Genomic DNA, 16,099 nt, shown 5'->3' with positions numbered 1-16,099 from the left:
CAGCAGGGAAGGGAAGGAGTTCATCTCGAATTGCCCTATACAAAAATTGGAAGTCTTTCTCACCTTTATAAGCCCATCCAATCGAGAGAAGATACTTGGAGATTTGCGATATCAATTAGCTTAATTATAGTGTCAATTAAGCCCCTTGTATAGTCTTTTAGCAAATGATTAGACAAGAGATCAGACTTATCATATTTGTGTTTGTTACCCAAAAGTTACTTTTCTTTTTTGGTTACGTAAAATTCATTCAACTTTGTGTTCATTACACAAAAGTCATTTTTCATTCTTTTGTTACACAAAAATCATTTTACTTTGCTCTAGTTATCACAAAAGTCATATTTTTACTTGAAAAGTCTATTATGCCCTTGTTATTATATAAACCTTCATATTTATGTAATACCTTCTATATTATATACTATATAATATACTTTTACCTATGTATTTTATTTATAAATAAAATAACTTAATATTATTTTATTTATTATTTTTATAATATATTCGTATATTTAATTTTTTCTAATTTTAATTTTCAAGATATATTAGTAGCGTTATTAAATTTGTCATTAACTTTAATATATATTAGTAGAGAAAAAAAATCGGCAAGTACATTTCTGTGCGAAAATTCGCAGGTAAACAAATAAAGAAAATGATGAAAAAATCATATGTTAATCTGAAGGAAAATCCCTAGGTAACTCTACATGCGAATTTAGCTGGGGATATTTTTTTGGGGATTTACCTGAACAATTGTTTATTTTATACTACTGAAATTCGGGAAAACCCGTTAAAAAGAATCGACCAAAGTTGGTCGGTAATGACCAATAACCAATCAAAACACGACTATTAACGTGTTGTCGATATTTTGAAGGTCGGAAGGCTCTGCCGACCAAATATGGTCGGAAATTATCGACCAACTTTGGTCGGTCAATTAAATTCAAAAAAAAAAAGAATTGCTGAAAAAAAAGTTGTTTTATAATGCTACTAATATATCTTGAAAATTAAAGTTAGAAAAAAATTAAATTTACGAATATATTATAAAAATAATAAATAAAATAATATTAAGTTATTTTATTTATAAATAAAATACATAGGTAAAAGTATATTATATAGTATATAATATAGAAGGTATTACATAAATATGAAGGTTTATATAATAACAAGGGCATAATAGACTATTCAAGTAAAAATATGACTTTTGTAATAACTAGAGCAAAGTAAAATGATTTTGTGTAACAAAAGAAAGAAAAGTAATTTTTGTGTAATGAACACAAAGTTTAATGATTTTTACGTAACCAAAAAAAGAAAAGTGACTTTTGGATAACAAATACAGAAGTTCAATAACCATGGATAAAATTAACACAGAGTCAACCTATATATATTTGATTCAAAACATTGTGCTATCCAATCGGGGCTAGAAGAGGGTGACTCGAATTTTTGTAGGAAATTTCACCTAACTATAACTAGCGAACTTGTTGCGCTTCGCACTATTATGAAAGATCTCATTATATTTATGGAATAATCTTTTTTAATATTTAAAAGGTTTAAAAAAAAATTAAAATACAGGTTTTGAAGGACTAATTTCTGATATTAGCGTGTATTAATTCAAAATAGTTCTTCCCTCAACTCTTAGGTTCCACCAAAATCTTTCTTCATAATCTCTATATTTCTCATGACTGCTTCTAAAAGTGATTAAAGAGCATTACAAGGGATTTGAATTAATAAATGTTTGAAAGAGAACTTACAATGTTAGTAGTTATGGAGTGTTGTTGGGAAGAAGAAATCCCATTCTAATTCTAGGATTCATGGAGTTTTACTCAAAGATAGAGAAGAAGAAGAAGAAGAAGAAGAAGGAGAACTCGTCTTTGACAGAAGGTAAAGTTTGGTCTTCTAGGATGTTCGATACATTTGATGTCTGAACATCTTTTTGAAGATTTGAGTAGCTGAGATCAAGCCACGTGGAGGAAATCAATGGTCTTGCACAAACAAATGTGTCAACCAAACTTTATAGAGACATTGGGCTTCTGCATCAATCTTGGGCACACATCCATTGGACTCAATGAATTAATTCGTTTTCCTTGGGCCTACTACAAGAAGCTGAAGATAAGATTAAGTTTTATATTTTGCACACATTTTTTATTCTTGTAAATAACATGTGAGTTTGTTATAGAATAGCCAATAGAATAAGAGACAAGTGTATAGGTAGTTATATCTTAAATTTCATTTTTGTTGTATATAAGTAGTAGTCTGTACAGTCTCTGGATTTATTCATTAGAATATATAGAAAAAATTTCAATTAAGAAATTTCTTCTTCAAATTCGTTCATCGTATCAGAGCAACTAGCTCGATCCAACAATTCAATCAACTAATCTATCTATTACATCAGTTTTCAGTAGAACAAAATGGGTGACACAACCATCACTGCAGAAACCAGCAATGTTACAAAGGCTGTGAGCTATAATGTTAATCACCCCTATCACCTCGATAATTCTGATTCACTTGGTATGACTCTAGTCAATACTTTATTTGATGGAAGAGGATACCCGGGATGGAGAAGATCTATTCTCTTGTCCTTATCAGCCAAGAAGAAACTTGGTTTCATCAATGGAGCTTGTCAATCTCCAGATCTGAATTCTCCAGAACATGAACAATGGAGTTGTGTGAATGACATGGTCATCTCTTGGATCCTTAATGCTCTTTTAAAAGATATTGCAGATAGTGTGATTTATTCCAAAACTGCAAAAGAGCTTTGGGACAGCCTTGAGCAGAGATTTGGGAGATCAAATGGAGCTAAACTTTATCATCTGCAAAAGGAATTATCAGGATTAGTACAGGGAAATAGTGATATTGTAGGATATTTCATTAAGCTGAAACGATTGTGGGATGAATTAGATACTTTGAATGTTATCATATGCTGCTCTTGTGTTTGTGTTTGTAAAGGAAAGGCAAAATTAACTAAGTCACTAGAGGATCAGAGGTTGATCTAATTTCTAATGGGATCTAATTTCTTGGTTTCCTTATGATGAATCATTTGCCTAGCATGGATAATGCTTATTCACTTCTCTTACAAGATGAAAATCAAAGAGAGGTTTATGCAAATGCACATTTTAACTCTCAATCAGTATCATTTAAGGCAGCAGGAGAGAACAAGCAGCCTAATGCACAGCTTCTAGCTGATTTTGCAGCTTTTATGATCATAGGATACGAAAAAATTATCAGAAGGTCAGAAACCAGACTCAAAAGGGATCAGCCATGGCACCCAAACTCAACAACTCTGGACAAAGGTTTGTTAAGCCTCAGCAAAGGTTCAAAGGAAAGAAGAAGTACAATCCAAATATGTCTTATACTTATTGTGGAAAAACAGGACATACACAAGAAGATTGCTACAGAATATTGGATTTCCAGAGAATTTTGAGTTCACAAATCACAACGAATGTCATAATCAGATTAAGGCAAATGCAGTGGTGACAAATGAGGAACATGAAAATTCAGCATGACAAGGCACTGAACTCAATGGCAATAATTTTGGACAGCAACTCAGCAAAGAACAGGTTGCAGAAATGATGCACATGTATAAGCAAGAAAACATAGCACAGGCAGGAAATACAGGAATCAATGCTAATGTAGTTGATGGTACTATTCTAAAATACTCAGGTTCATCATTCACTAGTTTAAAATCAGACACCTGGAGCATTGATTCAGGTGCCTCAGAGCATATGTGTTTTGATCCTAATTCTTTCTTGTTTTTGTCTCTACTCCTTGTACCTTTGAACATTAATTTACCTAACTCTTTCAAGGTGATTGTTACTCATGTAGGGAGCATTTCTATTTTGCCTGGTCATATTCTGAACAATGTATTGCATGTTTTAGAATTCAAGTATAATTTGTTATCAGTTTATAGGTTTTGTGTTCAATTCAAGTATGATGTCCTTTTCACATCTGTTGAGTGTGTGTTGTAGGGCCTTTCAATGAAGAGTCCTCAAGCTTTTGGTGAAGTTAGAGAAGGGCTCTACTTATTGGAACCAAGTAGTCTTAAGTCTAAGGGTCTGTTCAGTAGTGATGTATTTTCAATTCCAAAAGTAAGAAATTTCATTTTAGAGTCTGTTTCTTTTTCTAGTCCAGTTCAAGTTAATATTGTTTCTGATTTTAAGCTTTGGCATGTAAAATTGGAACACCTCCCATTTTCAGCAATGAAACATTTAGATTTGCTTCATTGTAAATCAAATTCTGAGTTTATTTGCGATGTGTGTCCTAAGGCTAAGCAAACCAGAAACCCTTTCCCTGTCAGTAACATAAGGTCCAAGCATAAATTTGAACTTATACATGTTGACACATGGGGACCTTATAAGTCAAATACTTACAATGGTTTCAGATATTTCCTTATTATAGTACATGACTGTAGTAGAGGAACATGGACATTTTTATTAAGTGCTAAAAGTAATACTTTCCCTATGCTTAAATCTTTTCTGTCTATGGTTGAGAGATAATTCAATGTGAAAGTCAAAGTGATAAGATCTGACAATGCAATGGAATTGGGAAAAGCTACACAAGAGGCAGTTTTCCTAGGTTCTCAAGGAATTTTGCATCAAAGGTCTTGTGTAGCAACTCCTCAATAAAATGGAGTTGTTGAAAGGAAACATAGACACCTCTTAGAGACTGCAAGAGGGTTGATGTTTCAATCAAAGCTACCTATGTCATATTGGGGAGAGTCTATCCTAACTGCCACACATCTTAGTAATAGGATGCCTTCCAGTGTTCTTAAAGGCAAAATACCATATGAGGTTTTGTTCCAGAAAAGGCCCAAGTATGATTATTTAAGGAATTTTGGATGCCTTTGTTATGCTTCAACATTAGCACAAGGAAGAGAAAAGTTTGATGAAAGGGAAACAGCCTGTGTTTTGGTTGGTTACCCCTTCATCAAAAAGGATATAAGCTACTATAATTGTCCACAGGAAGAGTATTTGTGTCAAGAGATGTGAAGTTTCATGAAACACACTTTCCTTTTGCTAAGAACAGACCTTCACACCAACCTATATTCCCAAGCTCAACCTTCAGTACATAATCTATCTACTCATCTCCATCACAGGATCAACCTTTACCTATCTCTTTAGAACTTGAAGTTTCTAACATTTTCTCTTCACCATCACCAAGATCTTCATCTACTTTTCACCATCCCCAATTATCTCCTAGCCCAGTTTCTTTTCCACCTATCCCAGATACACCACATACTAGCTCACATGTTCCTGCACCTAAACAGCCTACATCAGTGAGGAGGTCAGGAAGGGTTTCCAATCAACCAACCTACCTAAAGGATTATGTGTGTAGTAATATCATGTTCACAAATGTAGGAGCTGCCTGTTTCACTCAACCAAGTAAACCTAGGGAGTACTGTTTTTCTTCTCTATCTCCTAACAATCAATATGTCATGCAATCAATTTCTACTCTCATAGAGCCTAAAAATTTTGGACAAGCTTGTCAACATCCAGGTTGGATAGAGGTTATGGACTCCAAGATTAAAGCTATAGAAGACAATCACACTTGGGATGTAGTCGAACTATCTAAATGGAAAAGAGTTCTACCTTGTAAATGGGTATATAAGTTAAAGCATCTATCAGATGGAAGAGTTGAAAGATTAAAGTCAAGGCTGGTGGTCAGGGGGGATGTCCAAAGAGAGGGAATAGATTATGGTAGGACCTTTTCACAAGTGGTGAAAATGATTACTATAAGATGTTTGCTCATTATTGCAGCCAAAAGAGATTGGAATTTGTCTCAATTGGATGTCAACAATGCATTTTTGCATGGTGATCTTCAGGAGGAGGTATACATGAAGTTTCCTTCAGGTTTAACACATCCTAGCCCTAAGCATATTTGTTTACTAAGGAAGTCATTATATGGGTTGAAGCAACCTTCCAGGCAATGGTATGTTAGGCTTGCAGGGGCTTTGAGTCTTAAGGGGTATTCTTCATCATTAAATGATTATTCTCTATTCTTTAAATGCATAGGAAGCCTGATTTCTATCCTATCTATCTATGTAGATGACATTCTACTAACTGGAGATGACTTGGAAGAGATCCAACACATCAAGGACTTTCTAAACACTCAATTCAAAGTCAAAAATCTAGGAAGCTTTAGGGATGGAAATTCTGAGAGAAAAGGAAGGTTTCATTGTGAATCAAAGGAAATTTACCTTGGACATGTTGCAGGAGTTTGATGTTTCTCACTTGGCTCGAGTCACTTCTCCTCTTGATCCTTCTTCCAAACTTCAAGCAGATGATGGCCGACCTTTGCAAAATCCCCCAGTGTATCGTCATCTAGTTGGGAAATTGAACTATCTGACTAACATTCGCTCATATCTTTCCTTTGCAGTTCTTACTTTCAGCCAGTACATGCAGAAACCCTATCTCTCTCACTTCATTTTTGCATTGCGATTGTTGAAATACTTGAGCTCCGATCCGGGACAAGGAATTCTTCTCTCAACAGCACCATTATTTTCCTTGCTTGCATTTTGTGATGCTAATTGGACTTCTTGCAAGGATTCCAGAAGGTCTGTAAATGGGTTTTTCATCACACTAGGAGAAGTACCCATTTCCTAGAAATCAAAGAAACAAATATCAATTTATTTATCATCTACAGAGGTAGGATACAGATCTATGCGAAGAGTAACTGCAGAACTTACTTGGCTTGTTCTACTTCTTGAGGATCTCTCTGCACCAGTAAACCTTCACATACCTCTTCACTCTAACAGCAAAGTAGCCATTCACATCGCATGTAACCCCGTCTTCCATGAATGCACAAAATATGTCGAGATTGATTGTCATTTTATGCGTTAACAGTTCCTTTCCGGACTAAATACCCTATCTTTTGTTCCTTCTAAAGACCAATTGGCGGATCTTTTCACAAAACCACTTTCAGGGGTTTCTCACTCAGAGATTTTGATCAAGTTGGGGGTTACAAAGTTACCCTCCAAATTGAGGGGGGATGTTGGGAAGATGAAAGCCCATTCTAATTCTGGGATTCATGGAGTTTTACTCAAAGATAGAGAAGAAGAATAAAGGAAGAAAGAAGAAGAACTCGTCTTTGACAGAAGGTAAAGTTTGGTCTTCTAGGATGTTCGATACATTTGATGTCTGAACATCTTTGTGAAAATTTGAGTAGCTGAGATCAAGCCACGTGGAGGAAATCAAAGGTCTTGCACAAACAAATGTCTCGACCAGACTTTATAGAGACATTGGACTTCTACATCAATCTTGGGCTCACATCCATTGAACTCAATAAATTAATTCGTTTTCCTTGGGCCTACTAGAAGAAGCTGAAGATAAGATTAAGTTTTGTATTTTGCACACATTATTTATTCTTGTAAATAGCATGTGAGTTTGTTATAGAATAGGAGACTAAGTGTATAGGTAGTTATATCTTAGATTCCATTTTTGCTATATATAAGTAGTAGTCTGTACAGTCCCTGGATTTATTCATTAGAATATACATAAAATTTTCCAATTAACAATTTTTTTCTTCAAATTCGTTCAAGTTTTGAAGCAAATTATTTTAAATTAGCATTAGAAATATTAAATGATAAATTAAATTACAAAACGATACAAGATGCCTCTGATGATCACTTAGATTTTAAAAATTTTGTATAAGAATAAAGAAGTCTGTGAGGAAAATCTAGAAAGAAAAAAAAGGAAGAAATGGAAGGATCTCTCTGTCTCACTAACTTGAGCATGTAAAAAAAGATAACATAGCTTTCAACTTCTTCTGGCTATGTGAGTTGCCTAAATGAACTTGAAAAGAAATATCACGATATTAGTATATTGTTGTGACATCTATGTAAAGGAACGATATAAATTTTAAAAACAAGAGCAGTTTCTTAGAACATGAAAATGTATCATGGTTACCAATTGAGTCGCTAGAAGTACGCTTTCATGAAAAGATCGATTTCAACCTCTTGGAAGATCCCAGCATACTGAAAGTTCTCAGAATTTACAGTAGATAACAAAAAAACATATAAATTATGAAATGATATGCAAAAAGTTGAAAGTACAATATATATCGATAACCCATGTCATCTAGCAGAGAAATAAAGAGTTCTTTTAGCGTCATATTAAAGCATCAAAAATATTTAAATTGGCTTCGATGTACATTGTGATGACCCAAAAGGTCATTACTTGTTTTAGAACTAAATTCTGTAATCCGAGGCCTTAAAACCTCTTTTTTCCTCACCTTGATTTGTGTGCACGGTCCGGGCATATATCCGAAATGCTTTTATGTGGAAATTTGATGAAAATGTTAATTTGGCCTTTAAAATTTAATTTAAGTTGGCTTCGGTCAATATTTTGGGTAAACGGACCCGGACCCATAATTTGATGATCCCGAAAGGTCCGTAGGAAAATATGGGACTTAGACGTATGCTCGGAATTGAATTCCGAGGTTCCAAGCCCAAAAAATGAATTTTTGAAGAAAATCGTTTAACTGAAATTTTAAGAGTTTTTAGAAATTTGAATGTATATGAAATTGATGATATCGGGCCTGTATCTTAGTTCCGGAACCCAGTACAGGTCTTATATGGTATTTAGATTGAGCTTGTAAAATTTGGTAAGAAACGGACTTGAAATGACGTCAATCGGACCCTCGGTTGTGAAATTTGAAACTTAAGTGTTCTTGAGATTTTTCTTTGATTTTGATGCTAAATTCGTTGTTAAAGACGTTAATTTGGCGATTTGATCACACGAGTAAGTCAATATGATGTTTTTGAGTTAGTATGCATGTTTGGTTTGGATCCCCGAAGGCTCGGGTGAGTTTCAGATAGGTTTCGGAAGGTTTTTAAACTTAGAAAAGTTGCAGGTTTTCAGTTTCTGGTATTCTGGAGTTTTGTTCTTCGCGTTTGCGGAAGGACTCTAGCGTAAGTCAGGCTGAAGGACAATTCCTTCTACGCGAATGCGAGAAATAGGACGCGAAAGCGAAGCCTTAGGGGTGCTACCCTTCGCGAACGCGGACCTGCTATCGCGAACGCGAAGGCCTTTTGGCCGGGATAGGGGGGAAAGGGAGTTTGTTCTACGCGAACGCGAGCCACTAAATGCGAACGCGAAGGCAACTGGGCCTGACCCTTCGTGAACGCGACAGGCCCTTCGCGAACGCGAAGAAGGCCTGTCCAGTGAATTAAAACAGTAGCAAAATCGGGATTGAGTCCATAGCTTCATATTTTCAAAACTAGAGAGCATTGAGGCGATTTTCAAAGAACAAGTTCTTCCCTAAAGCATTGGTATATGATTCTAAACCTTTTCCTTTCGATTTCCCATTGCATTTCATCAATTTTCATCCAAAAATCTAGGGGTTTTATGGTAGAAATTAGGAATTTGGGTAGAGTTAGGGCTTCTTGAATAATTAGAATTTAGACCTCGTTTTGGGGTCGGATTTCGAAACTAATTGCATATTTGGGCTCATGGATGAATGGGTGATCGAGTTTTGGTCCGAACCTCGAGTTTCGACCAAGCGGGCCGGGGTTGATTTTTGACTTTTTGGGAAAAATGCTAGAAAACCTATAATTAAGCATTGGCTATGAATTCTTTAGCATTTATTGATGTTGTTAAATTAATTTGTCTAGATACAAGTAATTTGGAGGCAAATTCTAAAGGAAAATCGGTGTTTGAGGCTTGAGTTGGCCGTGGAAGTTTGAGGTAAGTGTTTGGTCTAGCCTTAGCTTGAGGGATTAGGAGTTGTGTCTTATTTGCTACGTGTTAATTGTGGAGTACGACGTATAGGCATGGTGACGAGTATCAATACGTCGGTGTCAAGCATGCCCGTGAGTCTAGTATTGTAATTGTTGTGACTCCGTTGAGATTTATTCATGCCTAATATGATGATTATCATTTTTAGTTCCCTTACGGGGATTTTATTGTTTATGACATTGTCTCCCTTGACGGGATGTTATTGTTTATGATATTGTCTCCCTTGCTGGGATGTTATTATTTATGATATTGTCTCCCTTGCCGGGATGTTATTGTTTATGATATTGTCTCTCTTGCCGGGATGTTATTGTTTATGATATTGTCTCCCTTGCCGGGATGTTATTATTATACTCTTGTTCCCTTGCCGGAATTCTTTTATGACTGATGTTGAATTGAAATGGGGGCGGGTTGCACGCCTGCAACAAGATATATGAAATGGGAGTGGGTTGCACGCCTGCAACGAGATATATGAAATAGGATCGTGTTGCACGCCTGCAACAAGATATATAAAATGGGATCGGGTTGCACGTCTGCAACAAGATATGAAATGAAAGTGAATTCTGTGTTTATTTTTTTTATCCTTGTTAGTAATTGGATTTCGGTTTCTTTACATTCCTCTTTGGTATTCTATGGTTATCTGTTACTCCCCGCAACATGTTTTCCCCCTCCCATCTTTAGTTGTAATTATCTGCTTTTATTTTTCGTTGTATATGATTTAACTGTACAAGTTTATTTGGTAGTCTGGTCCTAGCCTCGTCACTACTTCGCCGAGGTTAGGCTAGGCACTTACCAGCACATGGGTGGTTGTGCTAATACTACACTCTGTACTGTGTGCAGATCATGGTACCGGAGCATTTGGACCGCAGTGAGGTTGCTGCCTTCAGTCCAACAGGCGACCCAAGGTAGTCTTGCAGGCGTCCGCGGGCCTTGGCGTCTCCTTCTATCATTTCTTTTACTATTTTTACTTATTCAGAGACAGATTCGTGTATTTCTATTCAGACCTTATTTGTAGTATTCTTAGACAGTCTGTGAAATTGTGACACCAATTCTGGTTAGTTATGTTTAAGGATTTGTATTGGTAATATTTAAATGGTTATATCCTGTTCTTCCGCTTATTAAATTCCGCTGTTTACATAATATTGCTTCTTAATTGTTAATGGATTAAAATGGAAGAAGGGTAATGAATTTATAACACTCGGTTTGCTTAGCTTTCACGAGTAGACGCCATCACAACTCCCGAGGTGGGAAATCCGGATCGTGACATACATACTGAAATTACACTGTTAGATATATTCCATCTATATTGGCAGATTCAAAATTTTGCCTATGAAATGCACGGAATGCCAATGTGTGAGGAAAGTGAAAAAAATTATGTGTAAAGAAACCTTTTGGCAGAGCTCGTATGAAATCATCTTTTAATTTCTGCAACAATCATTTGAAAGTCAGCTCTGGCAAATTTGCAGTAAGATATGCCAGTAAATCTAACCCATTATTTGGTTGTTCCAATTTCTTCAAGGAAGAAATTGTGAAAAAGGATGAGGATACGACGCTTTGTCGGCCTAGAAGAATTGAAACACGGGGAAGTTTAGCAAATACCCATCCCATGAAAAATAATTACCCGCCACAACCCATGCCTTGTAACGACATGGACAATCGTTTCGAGTATTATAGTCTTGTTCCCTCATTTATCGTGTATTCTATGTTTATTTGTGGCTATGTGACTTGCCGGAGTGGTTGGTTTGGTTCCGAAGATGTTTCGGAGTGAATTGGGACACTTAGTCCCAAGGTTAGAAGTTTAAGTTGAAAGAGTTGACCGAGTTTGACTTTTATGTAGAAGACTCAAAAATGAAGTTTTGATGGTTCCAATAGCTTCGTATAATGATTTTGGACTTAGGAATATGTCCGGATATTGATTTGGAAGTACTTAGGTCGTTTTGGCTTGAATTTACAAAAGTTGGAAAGTTGAAGGTTTGGAAGGTTGAGAAGTTTGACCGAGAGTTGACTTTGTTGATATGGGTTTCCAATTTGAGTTCTGGGATTTGGAATAGGTCCGTTGTGTTATTTATGACTTGTGTACAAAATTTGAGTTCAATCGGAGTTGGTTTGGTATGTTTCGACATTAGTTTTAGAAGTTGGAAGTTCAATAATTCATTAGGCTTGAATTGGGGTACGATTTGTGATTTTCATGTTGTTTGATGTGATTTGAGGGTTCTGCTAGGTTTATATCATGTTTTAGGACCTGTTGGTTTGTTTGGACTTTGGATGAGGTCCTGGGGACTCAGATGTGATTCGAATCATGTTCGCCTTCATTTTGGACTTTGTGGACTGTTGACTTCGTTGTTTCTAGTTTCCTTATACGCGTTCGTGAGGGAAGAGTCGCGATCGCGAAGGGTCTTTAGTGACTGGCGAAAAGTTGTGCATCACGTTTACGAGACAGGGGATGCAATCGTGAGACAGGGGACACGTTCACGAAGGTTGAAGTAGGTTGCACATCGCGAACATGTGAAGAGAGTCGCGTTCGCGTAGAAGGAAATTAGGCTTTGTGACTGGCAGACGTTTATTCTTCACGGTCGCGAGGACTGGACTGCAATCGCGAAGCTTTAAGGTGTTGGTCATTGCGTTCGCAATGTGGATATCGCGTTCACCTAGAAGGTTTCATCAATTGTTATCTTTTGTGCTTCGCGAACGCGAGGCATTTTCCGCGTTCGCGAAGAGGAACATCTGGAAGCAGATTTATAAACCCAAATCGAGGGTAGAGTTATTATTTCATATTTTAAGTTGTCGAGCTTGGTTTTGGGCGATTTTGGAGGGGATTTTCATGTCTTGGATCCGTGTAAGTATTTTTTTTATTTGGATGTGTTAATATTTCATGATTCGATCTTCGTTTTTAGCATTTAATTAGTGAATTAAAGTGAAGAAATGGGAGATTTTGTGAAAACTTTTCAAAAATGAAAAATGGAGGCTTGAAGGTCGATGAGGTCGAAATAGGATGATTTTGGTATGGTTGCTCATAATCGAATGAGTGTTCAAAATTTATGAATTTTATCTGGTTCTGAGGTGCGGGCCCAGGGTTGACTTTTTGGGTTGACCTTTTTATTTTGATAAAGATCGAAATTATACTGTATAAATTTGTTTACTACGGCATTATTTATTGATATTGAGTTGTTTGTGACTAGACTCGAGTCGCTCTGAGGCCGATAGGCGTGGAAAGGACTTGTTGGAGTTGTGATTTGCGCCTTCTAAGGTAGGTAACACTCTAGAATTGAGAGTATTTATCCCTGGAAAACGTATTATATTATGTTAGGGAGGTGCACAAGCTAGATGACATGCGTGTAGACGCGCACCATGGTAATTATGATCCGGTTGATTCTTTGGTACTGTGTTGTTAAATAGTCGTGTCCCGTCCGTGAAATCCTTACTTGTTAGAGTAATTGGACTTTTATTCATGTTAGAAATTATGTTTAGGCTATGTGCTTATTCTGTTGACACCCACTGAGGTTATTTCTGCTGTATTGAGTTATCTGCTTTAACTGCAATTATGTACTCAGTCATGATTCTTCATTTGCATATCATATCTCAATCTCTGTTATCATTTACTACTACATCACATGTTATCATTGTTTGGGCTGAGTGGTACGAGATTGTGAGCCCTTGAGACTTGAGAGATTGATGACTGAGGTGGGCTTGAGAGCCGGATTATAAGTGTTATTATTGTCACACCTCCTTTTTTACCACCCGAGAGGGTATAAGGGAGTTTTTCCAATTAAAGTGATATAAATCAAAATGGGATTATTTTATTTAAATTTTTTAGAGTCGTCACTTGGAATAATTTATTTTTGGTGTCCCAAGTCACCGGTTTATTTTTAAATCACAAATCAAGGAAATTTTTGACTTTATTTAAAAGTATGCGAACCAGAAATTCTAGATAAGGAATTCTGTTAACCCGGAAGAAGGTGTTAGGCATTCTCAGGTTCCGTGGTTATAGCACGGTCGCTTAATAATTTATACTTGGCTTAAATTGTTTAACTACTCATTTTAGGACCTATGCGCATTTATCCCTTTAACCGCTTTTAGTTGCTTGATTATTCGTAGTTAAAGAATTATCTAAAAAAACGAGTCACGTGTACGTGTACTCATTTCATTTGGCGCGTAAAAAATTATGTCACACGTACGTATCCACAATTAATCACGCTTTATTAATATTAAGAAAGTTTGGTCGAAGTTGCGCGAAAGCATACCTTGATTATTTTTTTAGAATCATAATTATGGCACGCGAACATGTACACAATCATGATGATAGATTAAGCAGCATGCCGAAAGCATTCTAGCGATTGAAATATTTGATGTCCATTAATATGCCAAGAATGGGCTAACTACATGTACTTTGAAAAGATTGGGCAGTTTAAAGAATAAGACTTGCTACAATATTCTGTAATTCTCAGATAATAGAGCACATAGTCCTTAATTCATATTAACACATAACAAAGACAAAGCAATTTTTTTTTGTTCGATATAGTTGCAATTCGAAATATTTTTATTTTTTTTAGACTCTCTAATAAATATGCAACAATCAGCAAATAATATTATGGTGACAAACAACTCACACCTACAAAATGGTCTACTACAGGGAAAAACAAGGTCAGTTAGTTTAAATCTCAATCTATTGGTACATGTTCAACTTCATAAGAAATTTACAACACCGGCAGTAAATAATTCTCATGCGCACCAAGATGACAGCTATGGACTTTGAGTACGGAAAATCAATCTAATTCTTTATTGTTTTGCTACTCCCATAGTTCAAAACCACGTTACATCTTCACTTTCTAACAACTTATTTCATAGCTGAACAACATCATACATGATTTACACCCACTACAAAAAAAACATGGCATTCAAAGTATACTAATCTCAAATTTCATGACAGAGTTTCAGTCCAAAAAATCGAGAACATATCAATATATAACACCAAACAATCAGATTTTTATTTTATAGATTTGGTATATAATTACACAAGAATCTGACATACCCGATAATAGGAAATCGGCAGAAACCGACCCAAAACAAATCTGAAATAGCCTCGACTAGAGCTCAGCAACAATTCCAACAGCTATCCGCAAAATTGAAGACCAAATCAGCTTGCCAAAAACCCAGAAATAACAAAAATTTCTCTAATGTTTATAGCTTAAAGTCGAATTGGGAACCAACGCTTAATTGCAAATCCTATTGTCTGTAGGGGTGAAGAACATGATAACAAAAGTTTCAGTAGAAAAGGATTACATTTGTATCCAAAATGAGGAAAAAGACAAGAACACATTGCCAAATGTTTTTTTAATGAACTCTAGCTATAAGGTTGAGACGAGAAAAAGCAACATTTTGCTCTTGTGGATCTTCTAAATCCTCAAATAGTTCCATAAATCCAAATGATTCTGTCAAGGTACATGCCGAAGAAAAAATGGGAAAGGCTTTTGACTGTTTTGGAGAGAGGAAAGAAGCTGCGAGGTTTTTCTCTATACGAGGGGAGGGGGATCTCTCAGCCGTTGCTGAAGGGAATTCGGAAGGTCCTCTCCCTGTTTTAGGTCTCTTCATGTGTTTTTTATATAAGAGTATAGGAGGTAGGGTTTTAATAAAAGGGAATAGGTATTTGGGTAGTGGGCTGAGATTGTATGGGCTTGGCTAATTTGGAATTTTTTGGCTTCAAATTAAGCTGGCCCACACGAAATTGAAAGACCAAATCTACTTTTTTTCTTTGTTTTTCCTTTGATTTCAAAAATCTAATTGAATTAGATAAATAAGCTAAATAAAATCCTAAATTAGGCTCTACCTTAAATTATTTTGTAAAGTTAATCTTACTTATTTTTACTAAATTAAAACTAATTAATTTAAAACTAAAAGCTAAAATGTGGATATGACTATTGTAGTAATGTTTTGTGATTTTTTGTTTAATGAATGCAATTAAACTATGAAATTAAATTCTTAAATGAAAATTAAACCTAAGATGGCATGAAATTAAAATGTGATATTTTTTATTATTTTTCTATGATTTAAAAATATTACAAATGCATGAAATGCAACTAAATAAAGAAAAACTTCTAAAATCCCTCAAAAATTATTTTTGGTCTATTTTTAGGAGTTAGTTTCATGCGGGGCAAAAATTAGGTGCTCACAGCTGCCCCTCTTTGCTCGGAAACATGAAACGTTTTCGAGCAAAGATAAAGTGAGCAACTACGAGCAATTTTTGCCCGTTTGAAACTCCATTTAGAAGCATTTTGAAAGAGTTTGACTGAACTTTGCTTCGAAGGTTGCCTACATATCCTTGGGTATAAAAGAATCAAGTCGGTGTAGTTCTGGAAGTTTTGGTAGCTGGGACTACCGGAAAACTG

General features: G+C 35.7%; 1 long non-coding RNA gene across 2 annotated transcripts; it reads right to left on the bottom strand.

The window, feature by feature from the left end:
- Window positions 1–2,237: 2,237 nt before the first annotated feature.
- LOC138872543 (uncharacterized) lies at window positions 2,238–15,317 on the bottom strand. 2 transcript variants are annotated; one of them, XR_011400935.1, is made up of 4 exons: window positions 14,746–15,312; window positions 6,671–7,957; window positions 6,182–6,583; window positions 2,238–2,798 (listed from the first exon to the last, which is right to left on the bottom strand). It is a non-coding gene; the product is annotated as an uncharacterized lncRNA (long non-coding RNA). The 2 variants fall into 2 exon arrangements; XR_011400934.1 differs by having other exon boundaries at window positions 6,671–15,317.
- Window positions 15,318–16,099: the final 782 nt, after the last annotated feature.

This window comes from Nicotiana sylvestris, chromosome 7 (genome assembly GCF_000393655.2).
Source record: "Nicotiana sylvestris chromosome 7, ASM39365v2, whole genome shotgun sequence".
Classification (NCBI taxonomy): domain Eukaryota; kingdom Viridiplantae; phylum Streptophyta; class Magnoliopsida; order Solanales; family Solanaceae; genus Nicotiana; species Nicotiana sylvestris.
The sequence above is the reverse complement of the archived record's forward strand: the minus strand, read 5'-3'. Positions and strand labels throughout refer to the sequence as shown.